The sequence below is a fragment of the Anthonomus grandis genome, chromosome 5 (genome assembly GCF_022605725.1).
Source record: "Anthonomus grandis grandis chromosome 5, icAntGran1.3, whole genome shotgun sequence".
NCBI classification, from domain to species: Eukaryota; Metazoa; Arthropoda; class Insecta; order Coleoptera; family Curculionidae; genus Anthonomus; species Anthonomus grandis.
Genome location: NC_065550.1, coordinates 16445228 through 16462503, shown reverse-complemented (window position 1 = coordinate 16462503; position 17276 = coordinate 16445228).

The following is a 17276-nucleotide window of genomic DNA, read 5'->3' as shown; positions in this document are numbered from 1 at the left end:
GGCGGCAAACGCTATCTGCACCATCTACGTTCACCTTTCACAAAGAGAGACAAAGATGGAAAATAATCGGATATTTTATTAGCGCACAGTTGCGCGTCTCTTTGGTTGTCTCTGCCAGTAATGCTTTAGGCGTCGTAGCGGCAACGTTTCTTTCGTTTATAGTGAAATTTTAATAGAAACTGTTCTTTATTAAAACAGGTAAGTGATTTTAGCTATTTTCGAAAATATTTACTTTATTTTTATCAAATTTGTGAGGTTTCTTTTTTAAATCGCACATTTATATGGTGTCGCTTATGCCAAAACAAAATGATTTAATAACAGTGTGGCATATACGCCTATTAGTAATGAAATTTGCATACGCACTTTTTGTTAATGTTTTATTTAAATAAGATCTTTATGTCAGTTATTTTTTAATCTTTTTGTAATAGGAGGTACCATATATGTTATTTTCAACATAAAAAACAAATTAGAGTTATGTTTTTCTTCTTTTTCAGCGTTTTTAAATTTGGCGCTTGTGACAAAATGCCGTCTAGAGCTAAACGAATGTTGATAATGGTTATTGGACAGCAGTCTTCAAACGAACAAAAGGAAATAAGCGAAATGATTGTTTCTCCATTTCTCTATTTCTTTGCAAGAAGCATCACAAAATACTTTACTACTTGAAGCAATTAACCATGACATTATTTTTAAGAACGTTATGCTGTCACCATTGGACCCGTTAGAAGCCGACAAAGAAAATGCTCCAGTATTGCAAGACTCATTACCGTTTCCTCAAGATATTTTTGTTGGCGACAATTCGTTAAATACTTCACCGGGTAGGCAGATTATTGACATCGTCACATCAGACAATCAGTTTGATGAAATACCAAGCTTAGAAAACCAGAATTTTTTTGAGTTAAAAAAGAACAATCAAAACCATATACAAGAAACTGACAACGAAAACTATAGCGACACGTTTGACGTCATCATCTGTATCCCGTCTACCAGCAATGATTCGAATTCTGGTCTTAATCAGTCGAGAAAAAATCTAGAGATAACGAGAAATAAAAAAAACTGAGTGTGTCCATACAATACAAGTAAAGCGTCGCAGAACTTCCAACATGAATTTTAAACGGCTTGTTACTCACGAATATTTCTTACTAAAGAATAACAAAAAAGCACGAGTTTGTCAACAATTTTTATGTGCTACCCTTGACATATCGCAAAGAATGTTAAGAACTGTCACAGGAAATAAAGTGAGAGAGATTTTTCCTAACGGGCGAGACGGAAAAGGAGAACATTTTCCAAAAAATAAAACATCTGGCAAGCAAATTAAAATATTTGAAGCTTTCGTTAAATCTTTGCCTGTAGTTCTCTCACATTACTGTCGTAGTTCTTGAACCAGAAAATACCTTCCCGCTGAAGTAGGGTCTTATAATAATATATACAAGATGTATGCACAAATTATAATAACTCACGAAGGTTTTAAACATAAAAACACTTAATAATTATCAAAAACTTTAATATTATAATACGTGAAAAAATAGCCACATCGAGTCAAGAGCCGACTTGTTTACCCCCCAAAATCGCAACGACTGCATGCCATCGTTTTTACTTGAGCAGGCACGGTTCCACGATGATTCACCTACGTTCTCGGGTCGTTTTTCGGGTGGTGTGATGATAAATTCCCAGGTCTTCGACCAGCCGATATATTCGTGATGCTACACTCGGCCGTGCTACCATCTTTTCCGTCCCGGAAAACTTTTGCCATAGTTACCTGTAAAAACCAATACATACATATTATCAAACAAATTACACTTTGGAGACTGGAACGTTGGAGTCAACGTAGATGCTAGCTAGACATCCCACTAACATCACAAATTTCCTCAGTCTCCTTTATTTATCTATATCATTTGTCATTAACTAAAACATTTTCCTCAGCTTTCGTGTCTGAGTCACTACTACTACTGCTTTCACAAGCAGCCGTAAAAAGCTTCATACGGTCGACCGAACTAATACCTCTATATTTCTTTTTTGAACGTTTTGAGCCTGGCAGGTCTTCTACTAAGTATCTGTCATTTTCAAGTACCTCTTTTACTATAAAGGGACCCTGATACTTGGGCACTAACTTTGCACTTTTACCGTCATTTGCAAGATTTGCCCGTCGTAGGACTACTAAATCCCCTACTAGGTACTTGTGACACTTCTTTCGTTTTTTATCAAAATAAGCCTTTTGCCTATCCTGATCGTCCTGGATTCGTTTTCCAGCTTCTTCTCTAGTTTTATGGATATCGTTATCCACTTTTTCGTAAGATACAGCCCCACTTAGAAATGAGTCGTGCATTCCCCTAGGCTTGTACCCAAATAGCAACTCGTAGGGACTTTTCCCTGTCGCTTTATTAGTCGAAGAGTTCATACTAAACGTAATAAAACTAATTGTGTTATCCCACTTCCTCTCATCTTCATGAGAAGCTGCTATTAATGACAATATTGTCCGGTTGTAACGTCCTATTTGGCCATTTGCACGTGGTGTTGCTGTGGCATTTAAAATGACCTGTATACCAAGATTTTTGGTAAATTCTTTAAAAGTCTCACTCGTAAAACATGAGCCTCTGTCACATATTATTCGCCTAGGTACGCCAAATGTCTGGAAATTATATTCCAAAAAAGTTTTAACTGGTCCAGCCTTTGTGTTTTTCACCGGCTTTACAAATAAAAATTTTGTAAAAGCATCTATTGTCATTATCAAATAAGCATTTCCCTTTGTACTTGTTACAAAATGGTCCTAAATGATCCAGGTGTAAGGTATCCATTAGAATCGTTGCCTTTGGGATTGGATGTAAGTGACCCTCCTTCTTTCCACTGGGTACCTAATTGTATGCACAAGCTAAACAACCTGAGATATATCGACTTACATACTTCCTCATCCTAGGAAACCAATACTTATTTGCTATATTTTCTAGAATCCTCTCAAGTGCAAAGTGACCCATATTATCATGATGGAACATGGTTACAACTCGTCGAGCCGTTTTAGGTACATATGTACGTTAGGTACGTACTTAGTCCATTTTCCATATTTTTATATAATCTGCCATCCTTAAGCTTAAAATCTTTGTGTATCTGTCGTTCTTCATGATCTTTTGGTTTGGACGAGAGAACTTCAATTAAATATTTACAACGTTCATCTTTTATTTGAGTTGCCAAAACCCAATCATCATTTGTTATGTCTACCTGAAAGATATCAATAGCTTCCTGTGTTTCCTTGGGTTCTTCCACAGGGTTTCGACTCAGTGCGTCTACGTGAGCCATTTTCGTTCCTGGTCGGTACTCAATAGTAAAATTATACTCTTGCATAATGAGCCACCATCTACCAATTCTAGGGATAAGGTCACGTTTCGTCATGGCCGTCCTTATAGCGTTACAATCGGTGACTATTTTAAAGTATAGTCCCAGCAAGTAAACTCGAAACCTCTGCAAAGAATTCACAACAGCCAAAGACTCTAGCTCGAACGAATGGTATCTTTGTTCTTCTTTGGTAGTTTGTCGGCTATAATACATTTAGCCTATTGTCGGCTTGTTGCTGCATTAGTATACCGCCGAGACCAAGCTTTGAAGCGTCAGTATGAAGCTCTGTATTTAGGCAAGAATTATAGATTGCTAAAACGGGTCTCTCAATTAGTTTTTGTTTAAGTTTAATAAAGGCGTTACTCTGTGCTTCTCCCCATTCAAAACTAACATCCTTTTTCGTTAAGGAAGTCAATGGGCGTGCAACTTGAGCAAAGTCTTTTACGTATTTTCTAAAATAGCTGCATAGCCCAACAAATTGACGAATTTGGTGGACATTTTTAGGAATAGGAAAATTATCAACGGCCTTGATTTTCATAGTGCCCGGTCGAATACCACTGGCACTTATCTCGTGACCAAGATAATCTATATGATGTAAAAAAAACTGGCATTTTGACAGGCGTAAAGTAACTCCTGCATCCCTAAAAGTTTCAGCGAGGGCTATTAATCCAGATTCAAAACTTGGGGATGGCACAAGTATGTCATCCATGTATGCCAGAGCTGTTGAAAATCTCATTGCACCTAAAATCTGGTTAATGGTTCTTTGAAACATTGCGGGTGCGTTGACTAAGCCAAACGGCATTCGGACATATTCATACTGACCGTCCGGCGTAACGAATGCTGTTTTCTGTATTGAGTCCTCCGCTATTTTTATCTGGTGATATCCACTAGCGATATCAAGCGTAGTAAAATACCTACAGCCTTTAAGTGCTTCGAGATGATCATCCACTCGTGGCAAAGGAAAACAATCTTTTATCGTTTTTGCATTTAGGGCACGGTAGTCTACACACATTCGTTTTTCACCATTTTTCTTTTTCACAAGGATTATGGGACTAGAGTAAAGTGATTGAGAATCTCGAATAATATTAGCTGCACAGCAAATCTTTAACCATATCACGTACCTTTTCTCTTTCGTGAAGCGACAGACGATAAGGTCGGTAAGTTACTGGCTTATCATCGGTTAAATGAATAGACATTTGTACGTTTTTAATATTTCCCAATTCATCGATATTTTGAGCAAAACAATCGCGATATTTATTGAGCAATAGCAAAAGTTTATTTTTATTAGAATTAGACATATCTTCAGTAATGTGACCCTTTAGATCTTCCATTGAAAATTTTGGCAATTTAGTTATATCAATTTTATTAACACTCACCTGTGTACCATTTTGAGTGCATCGAATCCCTCTAGCAACAACTTCGTCTTGCAAAATATTAATAGTATTTTCTGACGTGTTTAGAATTAGAAGTCTTAAATCTGACGTAAAAGTCACACATCTTGGAACAATGGATTCTTTTGTAGGCTCAAAAGACTTTCGAAGATCCACAAAAACGTCACCATCATAACCACCCGATTTTGAACATCGCACCAAGCCAATGTGATTGGGTGGTATTTTAACACTTTTTATTGCACGCAAAATTATTTTTTTAGGTGGCAAGCTTTCGAGCTGAGTTAATTCTGCCATTTCAGCATTAAAAAGTCTTGCATTTCCATCCCGAATAACCGTTACAGCATCTGTTTTATTTAATATTGATCTTCCAATCAAAACAGGCATATCTTGTAGGCGATCTTGCACAATAAGAATGGGAACTTCTGCTTCAAACAAATCAACTTTAATATTAGCATTTGTAGTTCCTAAAACTTTTGATGTTCCTCCACCATAGGCTTTTAAGTATGCTTCGTTTTCGGACCATTTTAAACCAATATTACGAGCGTCGGACTCTCGTATAAGAATAACCTCGCATCCAGAGTCTACAAATCCATGTAAGTCATGACCGTTGATAGAACAAGTGACGTAATAACCACCGTTCTCAGAATCATCTTGTATGTTACAAAATAAAGTTTTATGGGGCATGGATTTCTTTTTGAAACATTTTCCTGCTGTATGGCCCAATTTTTTGCAGACTGTGCACTCGGTACGGGGCTTAGAACATTTGGTCTGGAAATGGCCATATTGCTGGCAATTATAACATTTTCCCCTTTTGGCAGTACATTCTGGCCGTTCGACTCTTTTTTGATTATCTGGACGTTGTTCTAATTTTTTGTAAATATCTTGTCGATGACGTTCCCTTGTAACGGTTAGAGTAGCTAAATAGTCTTTATAAAGTGCCTCTGGCGTTAAATATCTGCCCACTTTTGCACCTGACTGGATAGCTGTGTCTTGGATTCCATCGATCAGCATAGCTACAGCATTTTTTCTTGATATTTCGCATTGGCGAAGTAACTGAATTTTGCCAAAGTAGTATTCAGTCCAACTCTCATCAGGTAACTTAATGCGGCGAACTAGTTTTCTTATAGCCATAGGAAAATCATGATAGTCTGGAAATGCTTCAATCAGTAGTTGCTTCCATTCACTCCAAGTATGTTTATAATCATCAAGACTATTATACCAAGTTCTGGCTAGCCCTGATAATCTCGACTGCATATGATAGATCGTCGTTTTCTCGTCCCACCTATTGATCTGTGACAGCTGATCAATTTTGTCTAGCCACTTACTACAGTTCTCACCATGATTTCCAGGCGAAAATTCTGGGATACAGTCGGGCTTAATAGATAAGAGTACAGCGCCCCTATTGTCATTTTGTAATAACAGGTCTACCAATTCTTCCAGCTGTTTAATTCGTTTGTTCGATTCAGTTTCGTTTGCACCATAAACATCAGAGCGTGGACTCTCTGTGATGTTAGCTTCAGGAATGGTTTGTATGTTGCCCCAATTTGCCTGATTTAGTGACCTCCTGACCGTATCACGTCTGTGTGTAACGTCTACATCACGTACGTGTGTCAAACGATCACTATTTTGCGATTGAATATTACGCCTTTCGTTGTGGGACAAACTTTCTTCAAATGGCCTATTTGTATTATGTACTTGAACAAAAACTTTTTCTATAGGACACTGCGAGCGGTTATCAACTACTTTACTAGGTACTGACACTGAGGCGAGTGTTTGATTACCACTATCTTTCGTAGAAATTGATTTGGAGGTATTTAAGTTATGTTCCGGAGTACTTACAGTTGTTTTTCTATGAGTTTTCCTTTCTTAACGTTTTCTTTTGTATCGTCCTGCACAATCACTACTAGATGAAGTACTAGAGCTGCTACTCGTAGAACTAGTAGAGCTACTAGGACGCCCACGCTTTTTACCCATGTTTTGTAATAAAGACAAACATTTTAAAAAAAAAAAAAAGTTTCTTCGCTGCACGTACGAGTGCAGCAACAACAACTAACTTTATCCAACAACAACAATTAACAACAGCGAACAACAGCTTACACAACCGAACTATGCCAAAATATTATTAACTCCAAAAAAATAACAGTAAACTTAAACACAATAAAACAATACATATAGTCACAAAATTACACAAAAACTGCTTCGGATAGAGCGTTTTAATCCCACCGCTGCACTATAATAACTCACGAAAGTTTTAAACATAAAAACACTTAATAATTTTCAAAAACTTTAATATTATAATACGTGAAAAAATAGCCACATCGAGTCAAGAGCCGACTTGTTTACCCCCCAAAATCGCAACGACTGCATGCCATCGTTTTTACTTGAGCAGGCACGGTTCCACGATGATTCACCTACGTTCTCGGGTCGTTTTTCGGGTGGTGTGATGATAAATTCCCAGGTCTTCGACCAGCCGATATATTCGTGATGCTACAAAATTTCCTTAAATATTGGCAAAAAAATATATTCTTAGCAAAACAAAAAGAAGCTGAAACGAATCCAAACAAAATTATTGCAAGTTTTGACTTACAGAAAGTTTTGGCGACGCAACACGCTGATAGTATGTTATCAGGTTTCTACAGAAAATATGCAGTATTTAATTTTACTATATATGAAATAGATAGCAGAAATGGGATTTGTTTTTTGTGGCAAGAAAAGGACGGAAAACGTGGATGTAATGAAATTTGCAGTAACTTACTAAGTTACTTACAAAATATTAACAATGCAAATAACTCAATTACATCCATCGAATTCTTTTGTGACAACTGTGGGGAACAAAAAATAAAAATGCAGCTCTAATTTTTATGCTACACTATTTTCTTCAAAAATCCGAATATATTAAAGAGATTTTGATAACCTATTTAGTAACGGGACACACTTACATGCCTGTTGATTCTATGCACGCAGTAATTGAAAAGTCAATAAAACATAAGGCCATCATGGCCCCATCAGAATGGCCAACGATCTTGCGTAATGCAAGAACAAAACCCAAACCCTATGAGGTAAATGTTCTCTCTTATAGCGACTTTTACGATTTTAAAGAACATATGAGAAAACTTAAAACCAAATTCCGACTTATCACTAACGGCAACAAAGGAAAGGCAACCCTTAAAATAACAGATGTAAAAACAGCAAATTTTTTTAAAGACAACGTTACATTTTTGTGCCGCTATAAATACGATGATATTAACTAAGAATGTGTTTTAAAAAGCATAAAAAATAAGGATACTGAACACTTAAAACTATCTGCGATGACAATACAATTCCACCAAGGTATCATAGCGAATATCTTTTACTGAAGCATAGTACAGCTGTTGCGGATATTCTTAACGAAACAGACATTGAAGACATTGTTGTAATAGATAATAAACTTTAAGTAGAAAATAGCTCATATTTTATTCCACAATTTTCTAGAGAATATTTTTTGTTTCTTGTTTATTTTATTTTTTATGTTGTTCATTATTGGTAATGCTGTGTCTTTATCATTTCGTGAATTAGTTAATAAATTTCTAGTCTTTTAGTCTTTAGGGCAATATAAAATTTTATGTTTAAGAATTTATAAAAAATATTTTCATTTCATTATTTGGTAAAAAATAAAAATATCTTTGTTTTTATTTATTTTTGAGAGAAACTTATATATTTTTGTAATAAAACAGTAACACAAGTTAATTACTTTTATTTAATTTTATTGGCATAAGCGTCACCAAAATAAGAAGAACCACTTTGTATAGAAATGGCGTAAGTGCCATATTTTAAAATAATGTGTAGTCATAAGCGACGCCATAAACGACAAGAGCCTATGCCAAATGACTTATTCACCATTTATACTCTTTCTTACCACTTTTTATTGCTAAGTTTTGACAAAAAATATAAACTTGGTAGCTTTTAGTATGGTTAATTGATGTATGTCTCATTTCTAGTATTTTTTTTAAATAATGCCTTAAAACATATATTTCGTAAATAACTCGAAATTTTCAAAATGGTGCTTACATCGTTTTGCCTTGAACCCGTCGATATTATATAAATATATATGATATAGATATGCAGGGTGATTGATGGTTGATTGTACCTTAGACGTTTACGGAGAACGGAAAATAGAATTTTTTTGAAAATTTGGAATCATGGGTTTTAGCTAGTGGTCTAACGATTCAAAATATTTTTAGCGGTGCAGCGTTGCCGCTTTTATCAAAAAGTAGTACCAACTTTATTATTTTAAATAGAATACCCTGTATATTATTTTATTTTCTGATCCGCCATTGCTTTATTATTGTTTTTGTATAAGGTGTTGCTATACCTATTTTTATATTCCTAGTGGTTTTCAAAAAAAAAAATATTATTTTCTTAATTTTTTGACCAAATCATAGCTCAAATAAATTTTTATTACTACGGCACTGGAGAATTATTTATGAATTGGAGAAAATTTAAATTATAAGCGTAATTTACGGAAGTATTGCACATTAGTCCTCACTATAAAAATTTGTTCCACATTATACTATTAAAATTATAGCTATTTTAAAACTAATGTACATTAGTTTTTACTATAAAAATTTATTCTACGTTATATACGGTTGCTCAAAATTAGTGATTTTATCGCTAGATACAATAATTGCGAAAAATGATTTTTTTAAATAGAACACCCTGTATATTATAAAATATTCTAAAATGAAATTGAAATCCCTTTCTAACGAGGTATCATGTTCCTATATCTAAGTAGTTCGGTTTCTAAAATAAAAGCAATTTTCTGTAAAAATTGGAATATTTTGACATATTTGCTTTAGGTGGCCATGAAAGGTCATGATGCAACATGTACATACAATATGTACATACAATACCTCCGTAAATTACGTTTATAATTTTAATTTTCTGCGCGTTCCAGTGCCGCAGTAGTAGAAATTTATTTGGAGCAATGTTTTAGTCAAAAAATAAAAAAAATAATCAATTTCTTGAAAATCACTAAAGCTAGTGTTTGGATTTCCAATTTAAAAGCCGGCTAATAACCGACCATTAAGACAATAAATTCTAAGCCAACTTTAACCCTAACAAAAACATAATTCATCATACTTCTTGGAAACCATCATACCACAGTCTAACACAGTCAAGTCACTCGACCCTTTTCGACTAACCATCCGCACCTGCCGACGCCGCCCCTCTCGCCTATCGGACTTTGTCGATCCCCCGCATGCGGGGGATTTATACCGGTTCGTCGACGAAATGTGGTTATAGGGTTGACTCAGTTCAGTTTATTTTCGACGTTTACCGAGTGTGCCAATATTTTTTTGTATTTGTGAATTTAATATTCTGTCATTTAGTGCTAGTTTTACGGACTTTTACTTTAATATAATTTATATTAATAGTAGTTGTTTGGTAATGGCTTCTCACGGACAATACTCTTTTTTTTCCTTTTTGCAGTTTCCCACTAATTACATGTGTTTTGATCAGCCAACCGTGATTCAACAAATTAATATTTCATTTAATCATAAATGGTAGTAAACATCCAGGTAGAAATAAACGTCCAGGTTTCTACATACCTACATAGTAGGTAAAGTGGATTTTGGGAAAATCCCCAAACAAGTAAAGGATTAAATAAAGGGTGTCTAAATTAAGTGTCTGAACCAAATGATTCCTCTCAAGTAACCTGGTCAATCAAAAAAATAAAGATAATCGGTACAACCCTACGTTTTTATTATTGAGAATAATAATGCTGGATTGAACAAAATAAGACTAAAATAAGAGTTCAGTTTACACAAACCCCCATAAGGCATTTATACAGCAAAATAAAATAAGAAGTTGACCAAAATGCAACTAATATTTTATTTTTATTTGAAAACGAAAGTACGCACGGCGTTTTGGTCAGAAAACCCATTGAAAGACAAAGAGATAAAATTTACCTGGTATGTAATTGGTCAATTTCTTGAAATATACCTGGCATGTGATTGGTAATTCCTTATTTCTTATTTTATTTTGCTGTTTAAATGCATAAATGTCAAATAAGGCCTTATTTTATTCTATTTGCTGTATAAATTCAGCTTAACTGGTCGGCAATTAAGGTATACATTTAGGTTTACACCCTTTATATTAGGTACATTTTATTAAGATTAAAGGGTTTTTAGAAAATTCTAGTTTCCTTAACAACATTCCTAAGGTTTTGACTCAAATTTAAGCGTTTTATTAGTATTAAAAAAAGAAATAAAAGCAAAGAAAAAATGGCGACTGGATTTATACATAAATATATTACCTATTACCTAGTTGTTTATTTAATGTGTCACAATGTATAAGCGTCAAAACTCATCAAAATATTTTAAAATAAAAAAAACTTGATTTTACCCAATAATATTAATAAACTTAATACTTTCCTTATTGTCCCCCGTAAACGCATTTCTAATGTGAACTTTGTGGACGGACTTGTATCCTGTCATGCGAGGGGTGCCGGCGTAGTTTACAAGTGATTTACGACCGCTTATTAAGAAAGGCGGCATTTTGAGGCGATCAAAGAAGTGATTCTACTTGTTGAAATCTATATACTTTGATCATACGATTATTAAACGTGTCTGGGATTTATTTTTGGTTATTAAGAGGAGTAAAATAGAAGTCAGTTGCTCTTCGCTTTTCATAACATTGGTTACGTCTCTCGTTCTTATTTTCTATTCTTACTGAAATCGGTTGACTCTCGATCTCCGTTATTTCCTTAAATATCTAGTATTAATATCATTAGTAAGCATTTTAAGTGAACAAGTGTTTTATTAGTCCTTCATTGGGAAAAAATAAAATTGAGAGTTTCGGGCATTTGTATAAGGAAAAACTTAATAGTAACCAGAACCAGCAATATATCGAAGGTGGACGCGCTAATTTGGGATTAAATTAGCCATAATTGAACTAGCGACCATTCAGATAGGTATAGGAACAACTTATACAAAAACAATCATAAAGTTATAGCGGATCCTAAAATACAGGGTATTCCTTTTAAAATAATAAAGTTGCTACTATTTTTTAGTATACGCGAGTTAAATTCAGATATCGACGAACGGACTTTTAAAAAACATTTATTGATACAAAAGGGCCTTAAAACTAGGTGAACAGAAATATGAACAGCAACGGTATTAGCCGAGGCTTTGACACAATATTAATGCTAACGATATATTACAAGCGATTTCTTAAATATAAAAATAGTCCTAAGCTAAGCATTTTATAATGTAATATAAACAATTATTTGTGGTTTGAGGATATGTCTCCTCCACCCTCAGTTCTGTCAACGTCCTCGTTGACAAGTCTCTGCAGGATTCTTAAAGGGATGGCCTTCTTTCTTCCTTGTTTTTGCCAATGGTAGATGATCAATGCTAAGCAGCATAAAAGGATGATTGATATTGTCGTAAGAATATAATTGTGCATTGGAATATGTTGTGCTAGGTCATGGAAATGTATTGGTTTGATGATATCTTCTTGGATTTTCTTAGGATCTTGAAGATGTCTAATTTCTAGATTGAATTATTGGTGTTTGGGACTTTTATAATTTTTGGAATTATGACTGAAATATTGTTGATGGCTAATGAGTATTTGTGTTGATTAATTATTACGTCACATTGACTTTGAATAAGGTTGCAGTCTTGGAGTATAATCTTCTGAAACTGGAAGCAATCTTCATAAATTGTTTCAGGGCTTTTTGTACAAAATAGGAGTGCATTCCTATAAGTTAAGGTATGTACCTTAAAATTGTTTAGAACAGTGGTATACTGACAATTTTTGGGTAAAATACATCCATTGGCAATTGGTCCAGAGCAGATCCATTGTGAGTTGACTTCTTCGCATTGGCTATACCATAGTTCGTTGCAATAGTATTTACTAGGACTTATAATTAATTTTGATTCATTATTTGGCATAGGATAAACTAATTTTAAATTACATACATTTTGTTCAAATATGGGTATCTTAATTGCTAGAATTGCCATTTCATTTAAAATTAAAAGGCCGGTTTTACAGATTAAGGTTAATTCGGATAAATGCCTAATTGGCCATAGTGCATTTTTAGGATAGTGAACTTTCAAGTATTGCCATATTTCATTGATTTGTTTTAATGTTAAAATTTCGAGATCTAAAGTTTCTAGGTGTCCAAAAGATAAAATACGTAATATTTTTTCTAAAAATTGATTTAAGTTGGTAATCTGAATATATTGACTTTGCAGATTTAACATTAAATTAGACTCGGTATTTGATTTAGAAATTTCATTACGTATGTTTTTCGAGTTCTCGTTAATCGTGTGAATATTATTTTTAAATTCTTGTATTATATTTCCTGCGAATGAACTAAGGTCGTTGATTTTGTGCATAGACTCAAGCTGATTAAATTTCAATATTTGCAAATTCTGGGTAATAACCTCTAGGTCATTGTTATCTAAGTTTCCTGTAATGAACTTGATACCACTTCCTAGGTAGTTTATTAAACCTCGTTTTTTTCGATTTTGCATAATATTTAAGTTATTTTCGTCAAATACATTTAACTTTGCGAAAGTGTCATATGTATCATTTAATGCTTTAGAAGTCAAATAAAACTGTGATTTAATTAAAATACTATTTTGATTATTTACAGAGGGTTGCATAATTAATAAATTGGTAAATAATTGGGATAACGAATACTTAAGGCTACTTATATTAAAGGGTATATATGTAGTATGATATTGACTTATTACTAAAGAGGGAGCAACTTCTTCTATATAATATCCATTATCGTGGAGTTTGTGCACCTGAAGTGCTTGGCAAGGGCTCGTTTGAATGAGTAGGGCCAGGATCAGGGTCGGGATCAGGTAGCTGAAAAGGTATAGATTTTTTTCTAAGATGAGTAGATATTGGTTTTTTCTTAGCGGTGCCTGTTATTTTATTTTTGTCTATTTGAGATACTTTAAGGGGTACGTACTGTGGGTTCATTTTATTTCTAAGGGTAGTTTTCTTATATAGCGTATCATCTGGGAGTATTTCTGGAGGTTTTTCTGTATTTTTATTTTGTTTTTGGGCGTTTGTAGCTTGCTTGTTGTAAGCTGTTTTATAAATTTGTTCGTGAAATGGTAGTAACTCCTTTTTTCGTCTGTCATTATATTGCTCAAATAAGGTTAGGTCGTTATCGATGTTCGGTTCGTTTACGTAAGGGCCATATAATATGGAAAAGGGCGAATGACCTGTTGTCGAGTGAATACTTTGATTGTAGATTAAGACTGCGGAAGTCATGAGATTTTGAGGGGTTTGGTCTGTGACGATTTTTAAGGGGGTGTTATGATGTGAAAAGTAGTTTGCTTAAAATAGTAAGGGCGTTTTTATCAGTTATAAAATAGGCTTGGGCATATTTTGAGAATGAATCTATTATTGTTAGAAACTGACAATTTAAAAACTGGAAAATGTCTAAGTGAAGTGTCTTAAATGGTTTTTCAGAGAGCAAGGGTCCTTCGTAAGCGATTTTGTAAGGGTGTCTTTCATATTTATTTTGAAGGCATATTTCACATAAATTAATAAAATTAGTTATCGAATCTCATAGTTTAGGCCAATAATATTTTTGTTTAATATGGTTATATGTTTCTGTTATACTGTTATGGTTACTTTTGTGATAATTGGCTAAAATTTCCTTTTGTTGAGTCTGGTCAGTCACGTCAAGGACGTAAGTGCTGGCAAAAACTAGTTTTACGGTTGTATTTAGATTAGAAAATACTTGTCTTCGAAACTCGAGTTTTAATTCGTCATTTTTAATAAATATAGTAAAGGTAACATCTGGTTTAATTATGTCCTTGATAATTTTTAAAATGTGTTGTTCCTGATTTTCTTTTGAAATTTTTACAAAATGGTGGTTTTTATTAAAAGGTTTAGTGTAGGTGTGTTTAAATTCATCGCCGTAGTCGATGACAAGACGATTTGATGCATAATTGAGGGGTAATTCTGATATTGGGATATTCTTTCCTTCTGTATCATTATTGGAGTGTGCAGTGACGTCAGAATCGTCGTCGTTTGCGACAGGGTTAACCGGGTTTGAGATGTTTTGGGCTGGAGCATCTTCTTTGTATCTTTCATTAAAGACAAAGTCGGCTAAGTCAAAATCTGATAAGTTGGCAACTGTATTGTCAACATTTGGGACATTAGACTGTGAATCGGCATCATTTGTTTCAAGAGTGTTAAGATTAATGCGGGAGAGAGCATCTGCTACTAGATTCTCTTTTCCTTTTTTATAGTGAATTTCGAAATTGTATTCCTCTAGTTTTATTTTCCAACGAATTAATCGGGAGTTGGGTTCTCTGATTTTTGAAAGCCAAACTAGGGGATTATGGTCAGTTTCAATTAGGAATTTTTGGCCATATAAGTATGGACGAAAATGTTTAGTCGAGTCCACTATTGCGAGAAGTTCTTTCTCTATAGTTGAGTAGTTTTTTTCTGCCGAATTTAGGGTTCTGGAAAAGAACGCAATTTGGTGGTCATTTTGCGATAGCACACTGCCTATGGCTATGTTGGAGGCGTCGGTGGTGAGCTTAAAGGGTTTTGTGAAATCAGGGTATTGCAAGATAGGGGAATTGGATATGAGTTCTTTGCATTTTGAAAAGGCATTTTTATACTCTAAATTTTCTATATCAATTTGAGTATTTTTCCGTAGACATCTCGTTAGAGGAAAGGTAATTTTGGCGAAATTTTTGATAAATCGGTGATAGTAGCCTACAAGCCCTAAAAAGGCTTTAATTTCTTTCTGATTCCTTGGTATCGGGTAACGTTGGATTACTTCAATTTTTGAAGGATTGGGTTTTATTCCCTCGGAGGTAATGATGTGTCCTAGGAAAGCTACCTCTTTACTCAGGAATTCTGACTTATCAGGCTGTATTTTGAGATTAACTTCCCTTACTTTTTTAAATATCTGACGTATATGATCTATGTGTTCAGATAGGGATTTAGAAAAAATAACTATGTCATCCATGTAGACAAAACAAAATTTGTATAAGTAATCACGGAAAACTTCATCCATCATACGTTGGAACGTAGCGGGTGCATTTTTGAGGCCGAAGGGCATTCTGAGGTATTCATATTGGCCATTGTTGAGAGTAAAGGCCGTTTTTTCAATAGAATCGGGATCCATTTCTATTTGATGGAATCCTTGGGCGAGATCTAGGGTCGTGAAGTACATGCATTTTCCGAGATTATCTAAAATTTCATCTATTCGGGGAAGAGGCCATTTTTCTTCTATTGTCTCGTTGTTAAGGGATGTATAGTTAATCACTATCCTATGTTTCTGGATGCCTGAAGCATCGGGCTTTTTTGGGACTATCCACACGGGTGCAGAATACGGAGATATTGAAGGACGAATTATTTTGTTCTCTAGTAATTTCTGAATTTGGGATTGTATCTCAATATTCATTAGAGGGGGATGTCGAAAGGATTTTACATAAATAGGTCTGTCTGTTTTAGTTCGAATTTTATGTTTGGTTTGACTGGTAAAACTGAGGTCACATCCTTCGTGATACATTATGTCTTTGTATTCATGACATAAAGGTAAAATTTTTGATTTTTCGAGAGGGGTTAACTGATCGAAACGTAAGATGTTTTCAGGGTTGAATTTTTCTAAAATTGGGTATGATGGGTTTAGTATGTCAAATTGATCTTGGGGGATGACTTTCATCCTTTGATGAAAATTTACGTGGACGGTAGGCGTGGGGTTGGGAATAGTACAAAAGCCATTTTCAACTTTTACTAAACTGTCAGGTATAATATGATTTTTTATAATGACGGCAAAATAGCGACACCATTTTCGAAATTTACTGGTATTTTTAAAAAGTTATTGTTAAAGTTGTGTATCGGATGCAAGAGGGGTTTATTGTAAGCCAAAGAGAAGGGTATTATTATATTTTCCAACTTAAGGGTCTTGCTTTCATAATCTAGCAAGGCTTTTAAGTTTTTAAGATCTTTTGATCCTATTAAGGCATCGAAATCGTTATGCCAATTCAGGACTCTCATTTTAAATTCGTTTTTTATGCCTTGTTCTTCTAGCAAGGAAATTTTTAAATTTTTGGTTTCTTTATAAGTGTTCTTGCATGCGGTTACTTCGAAAGGTTCGATAAATATTTTGTCGGAATATTTGTTTGCAATTTTAGGAGATATGATAGAGTCGGAGGTACCGGAGTCAATTAAAATTGTCAAGTGCTTTTGTGGTAAATAAAAGTATGGGAGCTCAATTTGTTGTGCTACGTTATTTAAGTTGATGGTAGATCTGGGCCTGATTTCGGAAAATTTGCGAAATTATCAATTTCGACATTTTGTTCGGAAGTAGGGTAGTGATTTTGGTCATTAGGATTCGTTAAGGTGGGATCGAAAGAGGTTTCTTCATATTGAAGGTTTTGCTCGTAATATTCAGAATAATGTTGGGGTGAATAATCGGTATAATGTTCAGACTGGTTATCTTCGACATAAGGCACATCGGGATAAGAGTTAGCGTTGGTCTCAATGTTAGTTAATTCTTGGGACACAAAATTTCGGGGGCCTGATGATGGGAAA